Raw genomic sequence first — 16,559 nt, 5'->3', positions numbered from 1 at the left:
ACCGCTTGGGACCTGCCCTGAAGAAAGGACGCAAGCCAGGAAAATGCAGCGCCATGGATGCCCGCTGCGCCGACACGGTCGAGAAGGATGGAGTGATCGACCGTGTAAAACGCAGCAGACAAATCGAGTAGAACAAAAGCTTGGAGGAGATTGATGTCAGCTTTCCCCTTGAGTTCGTCCAGGACCGCAATGACCACTGTCTCTGTGGTATGGCCAGGGCGAAATCCCGCCTGATGGGAGGCTAGGAGGTGGTTCTCCTCGATATAGGTGGACAGGCAAGATGTAACATGACTTTCAAGGATCTTGCCCAGATAGGGGAGAAGAGAAATGGGCCTAAAATTGGAAGGGAGAGAAGGGTCCAGGCCAGTTTTTTTGAGAATAGGAAGAACTATCGCAGATTTGAAAGATGAGGGAACAGAACCCAGAGCCAAAGAAGCGTTGAGAAGGGCGAGAGGAGGGGCAGGGCAGCTGGTGAATAGAGTTTTGAGGATTCGTGCAGGAGCACAGTCCGCCGGAGAGCCAGACTTGACTTTAGTAAGTAGATTAAGGAATTGGTCCATAGAGATGAGTGGGAAATGATCAAGAGAGGAGGAGGGCAGAGGGGGGAGCAGGAAAGACCATGTTGAAACACCATGGGGATATTGGCCTTTATGTTGGTGATCTTATCAATGAAATAATCATTGAGTGTAGAGCAGAGGGTCTGAGATGGAACAAGGTTAGTGCTAGTGCGCTCAGAAGAAGCTAGGTTATGAACCATGGAGAAGATTTCTCGAGTTTTATTGGCAGAGAGAGCAACTCTCTCAGTGAAATATTTGGTTTTGGCCGCAAGGATCGCTCTTTTGTAGTTGTTGAGGAGAAGTCTGTATTTAGCGCGGAGAATGGGGCAATAGTTCCGTCTCCAATGACGTTCCGACCGCCTGAGGTCAAGTTTGAGATCTTTGAGCTCACTGGTAAACCATTTGTGCACATCATAGTGGCGGATGGATTTGACCTTCTTGAACGGGGCGACCAGATCGCAGGAAGACGAGAGCCAGGAACTAATGGCATCTGCCTGCGACTCTAGAGAAAGGTCAGTAAGGTCAGGGGCAGAAGAGACCAAGGATAGCGAAAGAGAGTTGAGGTCAGTTTGGTTCCAGCTGCGAGACAGAACATTTTTGGGTGGAACGCCGCAGCGTAATGACCAAATTTGGTCCAGGATATGGCCCTGGACATGGGTGGAGGCCGAGATATGAGATGAAAAGTTCAAACACTGGAGGGTGGCGGAAAAATCTTTGGAATACAGGTCTTCCCTGGGGTCCCCTGGCCAGTAGTTAAAATCACCGAGCAGGATAACTGAAGAGTTATTGACCACCAGCGTGGCCAAAAGATCCTGTAAAGCAGCTACAAATGACGGCATAGATTGAGGAGGACGGTACATAAGGACAACGGTGAGAGGTACGGAAAGATTTAGAGATCGAGCCACCAAGAAGTCCACGTTAGGCATGGGGGGGTAGGCAAGAAGTTGAAATTTTAAAGTAGAACGGATAATCATCGCCACACCTCCCCCGGCCTTACCATCTGGGCGGTCTGCTCGGAGGGCGTAATAGGTGTCGGGGAGGATGGCTAGAAGATCCGGAAGGGAATCAGAAGAAAACCAGGTTTCTGTAAGAAATAAATAGTCTGGGGAGTCTGTGTTCAAGAGATTAAAGAGTTCCGTCTGATGCTTGACCACAGAGCGGGTATTAAGTAAATAAGCAGAGGCTGCCGAAGAGGCAGGTGAAGGGGGAGTGGCGAGTGAAGGGTCAGAAGAAGGGGAGATGGGGCTGTGGGCAGGGGAGAGTGGACTGGAAAAGCGAGGGGCGGAAATACCAAGGGAATCAAGACGGTGCAATACAGAAAGGGAAGGAGGAGAAACAGCAGGATGTGCGAAGAGTTGGGGGTAGGAGTAAACCAGAGAGTGGACAGAGTCTGTGGCCCCTGGTCCCGGCCCGTCGCGGACGGGCGCAGATCGGCTTGCCTTGGGCGCGCCTTCCTCAATTGTTTCCTCTTTCTATGTGTAGCACACATCGAAAGAGTGAAACGCCTCCAAGGGTTGTTCTTAGTGCAGGAAGGCGTGCCTTTATGCACAAAAACAGTCCTGCCAACAATGCAGGCACCCTTGTACCATGGTGCAAAGGCGCCTGCGTTGGCGATAGGCACCAAATTGTGCGCTGGCAGCAAGCACAGGAGTGCACCGTATCTCATATAGCCCATTCCTGCCCTTTTGAATTGGAGCAGGGGTACCACACCATTTCATTGTAAATGAGGCCCACAGATGTTAGTAATGTCCAGACCCTATGGATGCAATTTTTTACTATGACTGTCCCTTCAACATATTCTTAGGGATAGTAAGCGCTATGCAAATACAACAACTATTAAAAGCAAGCACTTCCCAGCTTAGTTAACTCTGTGCACTACCACTCAAAAAGCTTCAAGTGATTTGATCAAGTAACTGCAACAGCACTCTCCTGTTCAGAGAAATCAAAGCCAGGCAGACAGCTAAATACACCTTTTTGCCAGAGTGCGGCTGGCTTGAAAGAAATGCAAATGTGCACAAGAAGTTACTCTGCGAATCCGTTACATTTGCAGATTAACTCGTTGTGCACATTAGCATTTCTTTCAGGCCAGCAGTACACTGGAAGAGAGGCGTGTTCAGCTGTCTGCCTGGCTTCCATTTCCAAGCACAGGAGAGTCCCTGAATAACAACACTCCCGGGAAAGCATCTTAACTACCAGAATTAACCACCTGGGACCTTTTCTTTTAGCAAATGAAGAGCATCCCCCATTTCCAGGCCTCCACGGCCCCCATGGGGGTCGCGCCCCACAGATTGAAGAACTCTGCCCTAGTCTTTTGATATTGTGTTTTTCTTGCATGAAAAAGTTTAAAGTGACCCTGACAGGTAAGTGGAGTGGATGCTGATAAATGGAGGTCGACACAAAACTTTGACGATTCTTGTAGTAGCTTCAACTTATGTGAAAGCAGAACTATGATGACCTGGCCTGGGGGGCTCAGTCGCCACCCTCACTTTGCAGGGGGGCTTGAATGCGTCCTTGATGCCACTTGACTGAGAATCATGGTCTCCCTATTTTTTTGGGCATTCCCCCCTCAACTGCCCTCCCCAGCCACATCCTCTCTCTCCCGAGTCTCCCAGCCCCCACAAACCTATAACTAGCAGTATCCCCCTTCCTCAGATGAGCCTTTAGCCAGTCACCCCCTACTCCTTCCCCTTTCCCCATATCACTCCTGTGAGACTACCCCATCCACACCGACCCCCCATTCTCCAAAAATCACCAGTCCTAGTATCCCCAATCTCTGCCCCCTCGCTGTTCCATCTCCCCCCAGCTGCTTGGTACTAACCAGCCACTCTCCCAGCTCCCCGGTATTTTCCAGCCCCCCCCCCCCAGCTCCCAGGTACTATCCAGCCACCCCCCAGCTCCCAGGTACTATCCAGCCACTCCCCAGCTCCCAGGTACTATCCAGCCACTCCCCAGCTCCCAGGTACTATCCAGCCACTCCCCAGCTCCCAGGTACTATCCAGCCACCCCCCAGCTCCCAGGTACTATCCAGCCACTCCCCAGCTCCCAGGTACTATCCAGCCACTCCCCAGCTCCCAGGTACTATCCAGCCACTCCCCAGCTCCCAGGTACTATCCAGCCACTCCCCAGCTCCCAGGTACTATCCAGCCACCCCCCAGCTCCCAGGTACTATCCAGCCACCCCCCAGCTCCCAGGTACTATCCAGCCACTCCCCAGCTCCCAGGTACTATCCAGCCACTCCCCAGCTCCCAGGTACTATCCAGCCACTCCCCAGCTCCCAGGTACTATCCAGCCACCCCCCAGCTCCCAGGTACTATCCTGCCGCTCACCAGCTCCCAGGTACTCTCCAGCCACCCCCCAGCTCCCAGGTACTATCCAGCCACTCCCCAGCTCCCAGGTACTATCCAGCCACTCCCCAGCTCCCAGGTACTATCCAGCCACTCCCCAGCTCCCAGGTACTATCCAGCCACTCCCCAGCTCCCAGGTACTATCCAGCCACCCCCCAGCTCCCAGGTACTATCCAGCCACCCCCCAGCACTATCCAGCCACTCCCCAGCTCCTCAGAACTATCCAGCCCCCCCCCAGCTCCCTGGTACTATCCAGCCATCCCCCAGCTACCCGGTACCAGCCAGCCATCCGCCCAAGCTACCCGGTACCAGCACCCAGCAACCCAGTACTAACCAGCCATCCCCCAGCTCCCAGATACTACCAGGCCATATGTCACGATTGCGCTTGGTGTAAGAACTACATTTCCCAGCAAGACGCGAGTCGGAACTACAACTCCCATGCTCCTCCGCGAATCTCGCGAAACTACGATCAAGGAAGCATAAGGAGGAAGCCTTTCCCGAGCTCGGCGTCGGGAATTCCTCCTGTCCAGCGCTTTCTGGTGACCGTTGCTGATCATATGTGGGTGCGGTAAGGGTGCTTGCACCAGGAACTGTGGCCGCTTTTGGTTCTAACTTGGTTTTGGTCGTGTTGGCAAGGTTTGCCTACACGCGTTATTCTGGATCTTCTTGGGGTGACTTCTAAGTCAGTCAGGAACTTGACCCGGTCGGTATTGTCGGCCGACGGAGATGTGGATGTTTTGAGATCCACAAGTATCTCCAGTTATTTTGGTTGTTCATATTTTGATATTCAGGAATTAGGAGCAAGGAGCTCTTAACTATGCTCAAGAAATACACGAGGAATCCGCCTCGGATTCATTTGCAACGAGTGTTGTAAACCACGGGGCAATTCAAATTCAGTAACTTTCTTATTTCTTGATGGATATTGTGTTCAGGATGTATGGTGTATTAACCCAAACTGTCTCTGGCTCCTTTATTAACAGGGGTTCTTAATGAGAACTTAACTCAGACATTGGCTAGATTTAGAGGTGGAACATAATACTTCAAAACGATCCCGAGGACATCCGGCATAACACCATCCCCCAGCTACCCGGTATTAGCCAGCCATCCTCCAGCTACCCGGTAATAAACAGCCATCCCCCCCAGCTATCCAGTAATAGCCAGCCACCATCCCCAGCTACCAGGTAATAACCAGCCACTCCCCTGCTCCCCGGTACTATCCAGCCACTCCCCTGCTCCCCGGTACTATCCAGCTATCCCCCAACTACACAGTACTATCCTGCCATACCTCCCAGCTCCCCGATACTAACCAGCCATCCCTCCAGCAATCACCACAGCATCCCCGTGCTATCCAGTCATGCCCCAAGCACTATCCAGCCACCCCTCCCCCCAGCTCCCCGGTACTATCCAGCCACTTCCTCAGCTCCTCGATAGTATCTAGCCATGCCCCAGCTCCCCATTACTATTCTATACTCTCCCAGCACTTCTGTACTATTTAGCCACTGCCCAGCTCCCCTGTACTAACCAGCCACCCCCTCAGCTCCCTGGTACTATACAGCTATTCCCCAGCTCCCCGGTTCTATCCAGCCACTCACCAGCTAACCGGTACTATACAGCCACTCCACCAGCTCCCAAGTACTATCAGCCATCCCCAGCTCATCTGAATTATCCAGCCACCCCCCACCCAAGTCCCCAGTACTAACCAGCTATTCCCCCAGCTCCTCAGTTCTATCCAGCCATCCCCCCAGCTCTGCGGTACTATCTAGCCATCCCCCCAGCTCCACTGCACTATCCAGCTCTCCAGTACTATTGAGCCACTCCCCCAGCTCCCCGGTACTAACCAGCAACCCCGCTCCCCGGTACTATCCAGCCACTCCCTAGCTCCCCACTACTATCCACCCACCCCCTCCAACCAGCTCCACAGCACTTTCCAGCTCCCCAATACTATCCAGCCATCCTCCAGCTCCCCAGTACTATTAAGAACTCCCACAGCTCCCCGGTACTATCCAGCAACTCCCCCCAGGACCCTAGTACTATTCGGCCACTCCCTAGCTCCCCGGTACTATCCGGCCACTCCCTAGCTCCCCGGTACTATCCAGCCACTCCCCAGGTTGCCAGTACTATGCACCCATCCCCCCAGCTCCACGGCACTATCCAGCTCCCCAGTACTATCCAGCCATCCCCCAGCTCCCCAGTACTATTGAGCAACTCCCCCAGCTCCCGGGTACTAACCAGCCATCCCCCCACTCCTCAGTACTATCCAGCAACTCCCCCCAGGGCCCTAGTACTATCCAGCCATCCCTAAGCTCCCTAGTACTACCCAACCATCCCCCAAGCCACCCTGTACTACCCAGCAACCCCCCCCCCCCCCCAAGCCACCCGGGACTTTCCAGCTAACTCCCCAGTTCGTTCCTTCCACTCCCTGCTCCCCGGTACTTTCCGGCCATCCCGCCAGCTCCCCGGTACTATCCAGCCATCCTCCCAGCTCCCCGGTACTATCCCCCTGTAACGGAGTGGCAGTACAGGTTGACCCCGTAAATAATAAAGAGACATTGCAGGACGTTTTTCCACCTTCAACATCCCTCTTCTACCCTTCACAGAACATAGAGGCCAAAGCCAACACGCAGGACAGTGAGGAGATACACTGTCCCTTTAACGAAGAGGCAGCAGAGGAATGGGCGGGGCTGTATGAGGAGACGGAGACGTCTTATGCGGAGGAACACCAGGACCAGGTGTGCTTGTTCACCCGGAGAGAAGAAGACGTCCAGAGAGAAGCTGACGAGGAGCGGAGGAATACGGACGTGGAGGCAGAAAGGGCGAAAGGAGCGGAGTGCGGCGAAGCTGTGGCATCGAGAACCGACGAGAAGCCAGGAGGCCAACGTCTTTACGAGTCGCCCGCCACACACCCAGGGGAGGTGTGTGGCTAACTCAGGTACGCGAAACTATCCGGAACTGGGTGGGATGTAAGGGCGCTTCGCCTAATTAATCTTGATACCTCCTTGTCCCGGTGTACCTTTCTCCGAGCACTACCTTGCACATTTAGTAGTCCGTCGCAAAGAGTGTTACACAGGTTATTGTGTCCTCACTCCTTTTCCCTTCACGTGTAAATATATGTAAAGCACCTCACGAAAGACTATCTCTGTCTGTTTAATCCGAGAGTCAAAACGGACCCAGACGTAAAGCCTCGACGGAGTCCCGAAGGGTTTCACCGACTTGATCCATCTGAACGTCATCACAGATGGCCCAGTAGAAGTAGATCTCCACGACGGAATATATCCTTAAGGAAAACGTGTACTGATCACCTGTACAATACAATAAAATCCGTTTAAACTAAGACCCGCATATTGCCGATTCCTCTTGACCCCGTCACAGTGGTGGAGAATGCGGGCAGCGACACCATCTGTATGGAAAAGATGGAAACAGTCGTTCAACAACTAGTGAAGGGTCAAGAGAGACTTGAGTGTGTGGTAGAACAACAACTGTCATCTGCACAAGCTGACCGAGAGATCTGGAAGAAAGCCTTAGAAGTACAAACCAAAGTTCTTCCCCCATGGACTGACCCAGTACAGCGAACTGGGAATGTGGAAAGACCCGTCACACATGGAGCACCAGCAGTTTCCCTCCAAAAATAACAACCTGGAGAAGACCCTGACTCGTTCTTATTAAACTTTGAACGAGCCGCCAGAGCATGCAGGTGGCCCACCAGTAAGTGGCCCTTCTTCCTAGCACCGTTACTAGGAGGTGAATCACAGGCCGCTTATCAGGTAGCCAACCCCACCGGGGATACTCCTTATAATGACATAAAGAAAATAATATTAGACCACCTAGAACTCGACGCAGAATCCTATCGACTGCGATTCCGAAAAGAGAGAGGGAACCCCGGAGAGAATCCAAAAACTCTTTGTTAGACTAAAAATGGCAGCTGATAAGTGGCTCACTCCAGCAACTAGTAGTAAAGAAGAAATACTAGATTGTATCTACCTTGAACAATTCCTAGAGGCCCTCCCATATGCCACTCAGAAATGGCTCAGACAACACCATAACCTGACAACCAACCAAGCCGTCGAGATGGCTTCCACATTTTCCCCGAGCTCCACCTAAGAATCCCAGTTGGGATTATGAAAAATCTTATAAACCAAGTCCAAAAAACGAAAAACGATTAACGCGACCAATGGACCCTCCACGATCTCGCACTTGGAGAACAGAACATGCGGGACCATCAGAACCACAGTGCTTCGACTGCGGTAACTGGGGACATATCGCCCGGTTGTGCCCGAAAAGAAGAAATTCAGAAGAATCGATGGAGGTGGGCTACCAACCCCGAGCTGTACTCTATTCTGCAGAAATGGGAGGTTCATACAGAGTAAGTGTTAACGTGAATGGTTCATCTGTACAAGCACTCTTAGATTCAGGCTGTTGGCAATCAGTTATTCAATCACAGCACGTGCCCCTTGATCAATATATTCCCCAAGAGAAAGTAAATATCAAGTGTGCACACGGGGATATTAAACCTTACCCTTTGGCCGACGTACCAATCCAACCCACCCTGGGAAAACCTCATACTATTAGGGTAGGAGTCCTCTCGACTCTCCCTGAAGATTTAATTATTGGGACAGATAACCCAAGGTTTTTACAAATGTTTACAAAAACTTTGGAACACGATTCATACGTTCAACATAAGATGTTTTTCGGAAAAAAAACAGACTCAAAAGGAATGAACTACAAAGAAACAAGTGCTGTTGTCTTACGCTTCGTTAAATTGTCTAAAAATGCCACTACTCCTACAAGAGGCTCCAGTAAAGCAGCCGGTTACGATTTATACAGTGCCTATGATTATAATATTCCTGCACAAGAAAAAGCACTGATAAAAACCAACATTCAAATTGCTGTTCCCACAGGCCGTTACGGAAGACTCGCGCCACGGTCTGGATTAGCGGCGAAACATTTCATTGATGTGGGAGCTGGAGTCATTGATGAAGACTACAGAGGAAATGTTGGAATCATTCTTTTTAACTTTGGAAAAAAAGAGTTTCAAGTAAAAAGAGGTGATCGAGTAGCACAACTGATTTGCGAGCGCATATCATACCCCACCTTGGAGGAAGTAAATGTTCTGGGTGACACTGAAAGGGGGTCAGGAGGTTTTGGATCAACAGACAAACAACATGGTACATTTCCAGCGTTTCTCGCCCCAGATCCATGGGTCTTAGATAAAAGTTTTCGTTTCGCACAAATCAATGATCCTACCCTCTATAATGCCTGGGAACGGGCTCATGAAAATCAAGATAAAAATATCAATGTATATCCCAAATTCCTGATAAAAAATGATCTACTTTATAGACAAGGAAAACCAGACGATCCGCTACAACTCCTAGTACCCGTATCCTTTCGGGAACAAGTACTATTTTTCAGACACAGTCATTTAATAGTCGGACATACAGGTACTGAGAAAACTACACAAAATATCCTCAATTTTTTTGGGCCAGGAATATACAAGGACACCTCTATATACTGCAAGGAATGCGGGATATGTCAGAAGAAAAACATGACCAAGTAACCGTCCGCCCCATTGCAGCCATTACTGTCATTGGTAAACCATTCGAGAGAGTCGAAATGAATCTTATTGGACCCTTGCCCAAGACCAGAAAAGGTTTCCAACACATACTTGTGGTTGTCGATTATGCCACGTGGTTTCCCAAGGCTTTTCCATTAACCACCTCTACGTCTAAACAAGTTGGTGAGAAAATGATTGAGTTATTCAGTCGAGTGGGATTCCCCAAGGAGATCCTAAAGGATCAGGGCACGCCGTTTGTGTCAAAATTGATGAAAGAAATTTGCCACAACCTGAATATCCACCAGATTCGTACCTCTGTATACCACCCTCAGACGGACGGTCTGGTGGAGCGTTATAATCAGTGAAGTAGTGTGGCTCACTGGTTAGAGGCGGCAGACCCGAGAGCAGAGGACGGCCCGGGACCAGGGTTCGATTCCCGGCGCGGCAGGTTTCTGGACCAGGGTCAGCGGACTCGATAATTCTCTCGCCTCGGTGCCCACTCTGATCAGCGATCACACTCGGCAACTCTGGGCATTAGCTTGCCTCATCTTCACTAACGGCCCCACCAGACCGCCGGGGATGCCTGGTCTCACCCTGGAGATACCCATTAAGGGACCATCTCTCAGGGAAGCCAGGAAGGGTTTCGCAGCGGTCGAAGCGCCTTGGGACCCTACGGGTAAGTAGTGCGCTATATAAATGCCAATACATTTACATTTACATAATCGCACTCTGAAGTCGACCCTCAGGAAGATGATGGAAGTCAGCGGGTCGGACTGGGACCAAATGCTGCCCCTAGCATTGTATACCATAATAGCAGTATGGGAACATCCCCCTTCGAACTCCTGTATGGACGGCTTCCACGCTCTCTCCTGGAGATGACCAAAGATGCATGGGAGAATGAGACTTCAGAGGAAACGGCCGCCACACTAGACTATGCCAGAAATCTGAGATCCAGACTGGGAAAACTGAGAGAATTGGCTTCGACTCAACTAGAGGAGAGTCAGAGACGTCAGAAAACGGCCTATGATAAAGGAAAAAAATGGAGACAACTTAACGTACATGACTGGGCCATGGTTCTCCTCCCCTCCTCCACACAGAAATTTCGAGCTGAATGGGTCGGACCCTATAAAGTGGTTGAAACGATTGGAAGAACAAGCTACAAGCTGCAGGTGACCCCGAACAAACAACAAACATACCACATCAATTTGCTCAAGAAGTGGTTGGGCCCACTGCCTGCAGACGTACACATGGTATCAGATCCGCAACAACACTCCTCTACTCGTGATCAACTGATCCTGAACGATGAACTTAATGAACAGCAACAAAAGGACCTTCAGGACATACTGGTGAGACATGATTCCCTGTTTTCAAACACGCCAGTCAGAACTACTCCGGCTGAACATTGTATAGACACACCTCCCGGTAAGAGAGTGTGTAGTGTAGTTCCTATTTTTCCCTATAGGCTCTGCGCATTGGAATAACAAACAGCAGTGTAGACGTAGGACTGCGGTCTTCTAGGTCTCTACTGACTATGTTAGACTTAATTTAGGTTTGCGCCAACTAGCTCAGAGGTCACTGGAAACTTTCTTGACTGAATAGGAAGTGATCAGCTTCCCTGGCTCAGACAAGAAGGGATTCAGCTTCCGACAACCGCATAAACATGACAACTTTGCTCCTCAGAATAAGAGTCAATCTCTAGAGTCGTGTGAAACAATAGACAGCTATTTCACTCAGTCAGTTGCGCAGTTTTACTTTCACCAAAGTGCAGAGAATAGAGAGACGGGTGTTTTCAATAAAAGATATTATTTATTGAGCAGTCTTCCTTCTCATGCAAGAGAAATGAATTGCCACAATTGCAAGACTTGTTATTATGAAAAGTGCGTACAGTAAAAGGAGTATTACGAAATAATACTGTAAAAGCATTGATATGGTTTCTTAGCCATAAGATAGTTAAAATGAATAAAATATATACATTCATATATACATTGGCTAACGACCTCAACTGGTGCTTCTAACTACGCCTACCCCAGTGTACCTGACCTAAGCCTAATACAAGGGAGGGAGTAAGTAAGTAAGTAGCAGTTTAAGTTAAGTTGGTTTTGCCAAGAGTTCGTTTCAAGAATTCTCTATAAGGGTTTAGTCAGCACGATACCTCTGGAATAGAATGCAGCAGGTCTGGTATCTCCTCTCAGGACCCGATATCCCAGTTACCCGCAAGGGTAGGCTGGAAACGCCGGAGCTGGATTTTCTCGGCAGGAGAAAAGACAGCGTCTTTCTCAGCGCGTCAAGGAGGAGGGGCAGCGTCCGTGGGCTTCTCGCATCTGCTGGGCTCTCTGCAAGGGGACAGCTGTTCTGCTCCAGTATTCTCCACCACTGTGTGCTTGCTTAAGGCAACGTTGGTATATTTATACCTGAAAGGTGCCGAGTTTGACGTAAGTTTTTGGACATAAGACGTCAATAAAGATGTCACCAAGAACTGCTCGCAGGAGTTCTATTACTAATCAAAACAAAGCAAGTGGGGCTTTCCCAAGTTGCTGGGGGTTTGGTATGTCGAAAGAACTCGGTGTGCTCTCTAGGAATCTAAGGAAGTGGCTTCTGCTGTGTCATGGACTGCAGAGGCGAGTTACAGAAATATGGCTCTGATTGTTATGCTATTATAGGGATATGTATTGATTATAGCCGTATAGGGGCATGAGGTCACAATATTGATCGGGGTCCTAGATAAAACACATCACCCACTCCACGAATTTATGTCCATCAATTTACTAAAAGCTAAAGCAATAAGAAGCACGTGTATTCCTACCCACCCCAAAATACTTTTTGCATTTGAAATGGTGTATATGAAATACATGTAAATGAATAGGTACTGTACGTTATCAAGCATAGTAATCATTCAAAAAATATTGTATATGTATTCAGTTGAACAATTTTGCGAAGAATTACACATGAACTGTCTCTAAATACAGAAAAGAAAAGCGGGACCATTCCATCACATATAAATACAATTGCTGTAAAATGTGCTAGAGGCTGAGGTTATATGCTGTCTCTAGTTCTACTATAAATAGAAGCTCTGTTCTTTATGAATAGTTCTACTTTAAGCAAAGTACGTGTGCCAGAAAAAGGTAAATATTTTGGGAATTTTGGGAAAAAAATTATTTCATGGTGAGCGAGGAAAAAATTGTTCAAAACGCTTTTCTGTAGCTTTTGTTTATCAAAGCTGAAGGCCGAATTCAGAGTTCATGGGAACGCTGTGTGCCGGATTGTTTTCCAAAAAGTTATTGTTTCTGTTCAGGGGAGAACATCATATCAGACAGGCTCAAAAAGAATTGGTCTATATATTCAGGTGACAGTTCGACCAAATTCGATAATGCTGTAACTTGGCAGTTGTGAGAATGATTGCTATCATCGATTTCAGGATAAGCAATGCTCACAGAAGGTCGTACCTGGGTGATGCTGCTTCCATTTCATGCCTCACTGCCACCACCTAGTCGTAGCGCAGGAGTCTCAACGAATGCCGTCATCAGGATTGGTAACCGCTGGGGACAACATGATGCGTGAGCCGTTACTGGACTTAGCAAAGTATCGACATCCATTGGTATTGCTGATGGTAGAGCAAGACAGGTGTCTAACATGCATTCCTCTCCGCATAGCATACATCGAAGCACAGGTAAGATGCAGGTCTGCCATATAGGTCTGAATGAAAGAAACCAGGTCATATTCAGATCTCCTAGCCGGGCTAATCCAAGGACTTTAGTTATGCGGTCCCCGTAGCGTATTGCTAGGATCGTTTCTTCCATCGTTGCCGGAGTCATGTCTGCATTTTTGTTTCCCATATCGGAGCAGGAGGGTCAAAAATAAAATACCTGCTACGAGTCCCAAAAGTAGTGGTAGGCCGCCAAAGATCGAATGGACGAAATTTGGAAAGATACCCAGGACTGCTTCAGATGGTGTTAACAGTCCCTGAAAAATTGTCTTAAATACACTCAAGATACCACTGGCATTCAACATATTTAGGATTTGGCTGAGCATTTCTGTGAAATGCACTGGGCAATTTGTTGATAAAAGTGTATGCATCTCTGCAGTTGTCCTTGCAACTTGGAGATCATACGTCTCTTTTGATGACGAGATGGGCACTGTTGTCTGCAAAAGCACAGACTTCATTCTGCTTAAAGTATCAATTCGTAGTCAGATATTCAAAGGAGGCCAAATCGGAGCCACTGAATCTCCAGGGCCGTTCGGATACAATGCTTGCATACAGGAAGTGACCATGGAACTCACGCTTAAGAGATATGCTTTTCCTGGCACCAAGCCACAACAGCTGTGATCCGTTATTAGAACATAACTCCCGTTAGAAAGTCGCCTAAAGAATGGCTCTATTTGTGCTGCAGGTGTGCCATGCTGGTGGCATGAAAGGTTGTTTGAAGTACCCTCACAGGCCCCATGTAAGTTAATACCTTGGCACAAAAGTATACCGCTTAGTGAATGTTTACACTCATTGCCACTAAGAAATACATTTTTGTTGTTGTCACTATAACATGTGTGTGTATAAGGTAATTTCCATGATGACTTAATGTATCCTTTACCCAACTTTTCATACTGGCCTGCCGGTATATACTCAAATACTTATACAAAGAATTACCAGCTGCACATTTCTTTCATGTCTCACATTTGAAAACTACAAACCAATATCAATTTGAGTTTGTAAGGTATACTTTGTTCATACCTATTTTATTTCATTATTTTTAAATGTTTCTGTATTGTTTCAACTAAGAAAAAACTTTATACATACATATTTACAATTTGTACAAAACAACATTAAACAATATATAGTGATAGAATTAATCACATAGAGACAATTTCATCAACAGACATCAATTATTGTGGGGTGCCCTATCTTGACACCAAGTTCATTTACTATCCATAACAACTTAATGCAAGGGAAAAAGTAAAAAATACTCTAAGCAACAAATCGCTCTAGAAGACCACACATGAATTAATTAGTCTAAAGGACTTCCAAGTCAAGGCAATTTTTAAATTGGAAAGTTGTTATCGGAATTGTGATAATCCCGTGTATTATCCATTCAATGACAGGTCTTTCTGACATTGTCAATGGTAATCTCTCAAGTTTTTCGATGCTCAGGATTGTATAGTCTGCTCCTTTCTGTGCCAAACTGATTTGTTTATCAGTAAGGTTAAAGATAGAAAACAATAACGTTGTGTTGATTAAACGCCAAGGCACATAGCCAGAACGGAGATTTTGCAACGTCCAGCCTAGCTGTACAATAGAACTCAATTGGGACTGGCCATGTTGTAACATTAGCAAGTCTTTATCTATTATATCGATAGCAGAAGATACAATACTCTCCAGTGAATATATTCTGGAAGACAGAGTCATTAAACCATTGTCTACAACAGAAAGTGATTTTTCCAAATTAATACGATCAATTTCTCGTATTTTCTCTGCCGTTTCAATTTGAGTTTCTTTCCATGCCTCGTTGTATGCAGCATACATGCTGGCCGCTATAAAACGTTTTTGACGCTGCTTGCGTGGTTCCATAATGAAATCATGCAAGTCAGCACCGTCTTTAAGTAAAGACAAGTGTTGCTTAATTTGTCCCAGTGTGGATGTTGGTAGCCATTCAAGAAATAGTTTCCCTACACTGTACGTTGTTACTATCCCTGGATGTTGTCTCTGGGAGTATCTAGGATCTGGTCTGGTCATTTTTAACCCCTGTATTTTGTTCAGGAATCTATCTTGACAGTTATTTGTGTCTGTAGGCCAGATTAACCACTTTTTCCAATCAGGATGTGTTCTGTTTTCATATAAAATTTGGGATACGTCTATTTCAATATCTGTGGTTGCATTATCAGGTATTGGTTTTGGAATAGACGGTTTGTTAAGGTCTTTAATCTTAGCTAGGCCAAGACAGGTTGTTTGTTGAATTGTGTCATTCAAGAACATTATTTGTTCTGGGATCATGCAGGCTCGAAATAATGCTTCTAGGACTTGCACCTGCCAATCTTTTGTACCCCAGATGGTTTTTGTTTCAATGTTAAATTTCCAGAAATCAAAACCAAATGTAATCATTTTTTCATAAAATGCTTCTGAATATATTAATTTAGTATTTGTCAGCATGGTTTTCGTCCCTGTTTTATCCAACAGTTTATAATAAAATGTTTCTGCATTACTTGTGTTAAACCCTGAGAAGTATTGGAATTTCTCATAGAATGTTTTTGAACTGCTTTTAGGTGGAGTAGCACAATGTTCCCATTGGTTATATTTAAAAACATTTCTAGGTTGAGCAGATTTATGTAAATAGTGGTCTGTGTAAAGTTAAAAACAGTACATCTGTTCATAATTAGATGACCCTTGTAAATATTCATGTTCTGTAAATTTTGCTGACAACACTAAATCCAACATCATATTATTTATACTTTCAAAATCCCAATCATCAGAGAATGTACTTGGTTTTACAAAGTCACTTAATGAAACCTTAAACTGGTGAGGATATTTCAAGATCTCGACCGGTCCATATATTTCATAGTCTGTTTTGTCCCAAACTACCCCGCCGGGTATTGGAATGGCTGTGACATTCACTGATGATAGTCCTCTTTTCTCGATGTGAGATGATTTGTGAGGCTTCAGAAAAAGTTGATGTTCTGACTTGCTGTGTCCATTGAACTGTAATAAATTTTCCTAAAATTTAAATTAAAATTAGGCATAGTAGGAGTATTGGTACCCCAGATACAATCCAATGCTCAATCAATGGTGCATTTAAATATGCTTCTTTGACTTGTTGAAAGAGTTCTGTTGCTTTTTCTTTAAAAGTCTTTGTTTCTGGCATTACTTCAGGGTCGCTTTGATCTTCAGAAAAGTTGTCAAAATTGATGAAGTAGCCAGATGCAGTTCTGTCGATTGTTGGAATTGTTTTCTCAATTTGCTTTTCATTAGCACACTCAGATCCTACATCATTGTAGACTGGTGTTTCATGACGAACTGTTTCAATATGTGTTTCAAGAGGCACAAGTTCCATGGTATTTCTGCATAGTATTTTTTTATTCACTGCAGGTTTATCAAATGTGATTAGTCTTTCAGTTTGAACCTCTTGG

General features: G+C 46.8%; 1 pseudogene; it reads left to right on the top strand.

The window, feature by feature from the left end:
* Positions 1-8,612: 8,612 nt before the first annotated feature.
* On the top strand, positions 8,613-9,270 carry LOC147669080 (deoxyuridine 5'-triphosphate nucleotidohydrolase pseudogene; annotated as a pseudogene).
* Positions 9,271-16,559: the final 7,289 nt, after the last annotated feature.

The sequence above is a fragment of the Lissotriton vulgaris genome, unplaced genomic scaffold, assembly GCF_964263255.1.
Source record: "Lissotriton vulgaris unplaced genomic scaffold, aLisVul1.2 SCAFFOLD_227, whole genome shotgun sequence".
In the NCBI taxonomy this organism is placed as follows: domain Eukaryota; kingdom Metazoa; phylum Chordata; class Amphibia; order Caudata; family Salamandridae; genus Lissotriton; species Lissotriton vulgaris.
The sequence above is the reverse complement of the archived record's forward strand: the minus strand, read 5'-3'. Positions and strand labels throughout refer to the sequence as shown.